Here is a 3,472-nt window from a genome sequence, read left to right as displayed (position 1 = left end):
TCCTGAGCCTAGGAGGGCAATACCTTCCAGATTGTCCCACATCTGTTTTCCTGGTCCCTTCACATCCTGTTAAACCAACACCATGATCCCTGATCATAGGAATCCCTGCTGTGACCTGATGGTAACTCAGGAGGTCTTGACTCGTGACGCTGTGTACCTGGGCTCACAGTCTACTGTTAGTTATGTGGCTCCAGAGCCAAACTGCCTGGGTTTGAATCCCAATTCTGACACTTCCCAGCTATAATATGAGCAAGCTTTTTACCGGGGCCCCCATTTCCTCACCTGTGAAAGAGGGATAACAGTACTATTAATCGTTCAACAACTGTTTATTGAGGACCTATGATGTGCCAGGCATTGTCCTAGGTGCTGGGCATGAAACAAATGCTCACCATCAGGAGGCTTATACTCTAGCAGAGAGACACAGACAAGTGATAAAGTAAACATCTAGTATGTCGGAGAGTGATAAGTGCTATGGATGGGAACAAAATGGATGGGTGAGAAACTGTGATTTTTGTTTTTTGTGGGTTTTTTTTTTTTTTTTTTAGAGAGAGAGACAGCACACTAATATGCACGTATGGGGTGAGGGGGCAGAGGGAGAGAGAGAATCTCTAGCAAACTCCACGCCCAACGTGGAGCCCATCATGGGGTTCAATCTCACGACCCTCAGATCATGACCTGAGCCAAAATCAAGAATTGGGACACTTAACAGACTGAGCCACCCAGGTGCCCCGGAACTGTGGTTTTTTAAATAACATGGTTAAGATGACCTTGGAAGACCATAAGATACTGTGATGATGAAATGATCAAATGAATTTAAGCATTTAAAACAGTGCTTGGTACATAGTAAGGGCTAAGTTGTTGTTAGGTATTAGGTATTATCAATGTATGTTAGATTTGTTTTGTACATGCCCGTGTTGGATGCCTGCTAACCATTTCATACCCATCTGCTGTAACTAAGCCACTTGCAAAGGGGCAGCTTCTAACTCAACCTGGAGGCAGGAGCCAAAGCAGGCTTTTGGGAATATGTGTGCTTGACCAGGGTGGTAATGGGGGAAGAGGTGGTTGGGAAGACAAGGGGGAGGGAAGGGCCAGGGACAGTGCGGGCAAAGGCACTGAGTCACCAGAGAACAAAGAGCGTTCGGATCATCACAATGCCTTGATATAGCTCGAGAAATGCAGGTGGGCTTTGCCAAAGATAAGGCCAAAGGAGCAGGCGGGAACCAGCTCATGAAGCACCTTTGATGTCCTGCTAGAGAGTGTGAGTTTTCTCCTGAAAGCGGGAGGAAGTCATCTCTAACAGAGACCTGTGGTTACCTACTCATCAGGCAGTCTCCTCTCACGCTCTGCTCCTTGACTAACAGAACCCCTTTCTTTGGTCAGAATACCGACTCCCCACATGGTCCTGTGCTTCTCAGAGATAACCACGGAAACGCCAGTCCCTTGCCAGTGATTTGCGAGGAGACCCACAAGTCCTGAGGGCAAGTCCTCGGGGGGCCCTGGGAAGGCTTTCCTCCCGGTCATAGATACACAGATACACAGCCTCCTGCCGCTGGGTGTTGAGGCAGCAGGCCTTGTGCATCCCGAAGGGAGCCAGCCTGGGAATGGCAGAGCAGAAGGAAGGGAAGTGCTGGGGCTCCCAGGCCTGGAACCACTGAATTCTCCTACTGGGGGCCACCCTCCCCAGCTTTCTTGTTGGGTGAGATGATCGGCGTCTTTGGGCTAAGCCAGCTGAGTCAGGGCTTTCTAGTTTGTAGGAGTCACATGACATTAGCATGTTATAAGGCTTCCTCTAGGAGTACAGGAAGGTGAGCGAGGGGAAGACGCCAGCAGAAGGAACATCAGTTGGGAGGCAGCTGTTTCTCCTTCTGGAGGTGTCCACCCTCAGGAGTCTTTCTTTTTCACCCCTGAAAGGTGAGACTATCTTGAAAATGGTGAAAAGAAAAAAAATACAAAAAATGTTTACCAAAATCAAGTTAGTAGTGACCCACAAAAGGACTGACTGGGTTTCTGCTCCGTACTGTTGCCACCAGAGTGGAGAAGACCTGGTTCCAGGGAAGACGTGAAGTGAAGTGAAGTGAAGTGAAGTGAAGTGAAGTGAAGTGGAGTAAACATGAAGAACTGAGGAGTTTGCTTCACATACCTACAGAGCCATCTCATTGTTCACTTGTCTCTCACCTCTGACTAGTATGTAATCTAGAATGTAAACTAGAATCCAAGAGATAGAGACTTTGTCTTGTTTGCTCTGTTCTCAGTTGACGTTCAATGAATGTTTGTCAAATGAACATTTGACACCGTCACCCCAGGCCTGGCCCACATGGCCTGGCCAACTGCACCCCTGGCTTCCTGCGTACCGCCTGCCTAAAGTGCCCCTGCACCGTCCCTGTGAACTCTCCCCGCCAGTCTGTTCAGGACTCCCAGAGAATAAACTAGTCTGGACAGACACAACTTCCTTCCACGTTTTCCCTCCGAACTCGCTGTGCTGCTGCGCCTGTCTCTGTGAAGGGAAGTTTGGTGGCCGTACGTGTGGCCGCGGCCGGGAGCAGGGGCTCATCCATGGCTGGCTGGCAGGCGGAGGCCCACTCCTTCAGCCCGTCCTTTCTTCTGTGCAGGGCATGCCATCTGAGAGGGCTGGGCTGGGCCCCTCCACGGAGGCCAAGCGGGGGGTGATACTCCCAGGCCTCGGTGTGGGGAGAAACCCTGCCCAGGAACCAGCCGCTCTTCTTTCCCACGACGGCCTCCCTTGCTCTCACCCGTGGGCTTCCATGCTCCGTCCTTCACTCCTTTGTTCTTCTGTCTCCTCCTGGCAAGGGCACTCTTCCTCTCTTGGTGGCCCTCTTTCCCTCCTACTCTGCTTCCTGGCTTTATTCCTCCCAGCCCTGTCACAGGAACCTCTGTCTTCCCTCCCTGTTCCTCGAATGACATGTGTGTGTGTGTGTGTGTGTGTGTGTGTGTGTGTGTGTGTGTGTGTGCCCTCTGTAAGCCCAAAGCTGCCCACCGGGGCCTCTCCTCCTCCTCATTTCTTTTGTCTCATCAACAGAAGGCACCTAATCCGAATTTAAAGTTCCCTCCTGGGCAGGTGGTTCCGTGGGTCCAGGTGGCCTGAGGTGCAATCCTTCCCGCGGGAAGCGTCCTGAGGCCGACCCTCAGTTTGCTCCGGGCCGTACCCTCCCTTCCTCTCCTGCAGCCCATCCTGACTCACAGCTGCTGACCGAGAGAGCCCGCAGAGGCTTTCGTCAGCTCTGGGACGGATTCCCTGGGTGACGTATAAGTGGATGACATTATTTCAACACCCACATCACTAGGGAGCCAGTACACACAACACCCCACTCATCAATACAAGATGAAAGACTTGGGTGCTAAATGTATGTCCCCACGCCTACCTCAGGGCTACAGTCGCATTTCCAGGGCCATCGCTGCCGGGCCTCCACCTTAGCTGGCAGCTCCCCCAGCAAAACACACACACACACACACA

This window comes from Callorhinus ursinus, unplaced genomic scaffold (assembly GCF_003265705.2).
Source record: "Callorhinus ursinus isolate GAN/ISIS: 27379988/994484 unplaced genomic scaffold, GSC_fseal_2.0 scaffold9, whole genome shotgun sequence".
NCBI lineage: Eukaryota > Metazoa > Chordata > Mammalia > Carnivora > Otariidae > Callorhinus > Callorhinus ursinus.
This window is presented reverse-complemented; position numbering follows the sequence as displayed.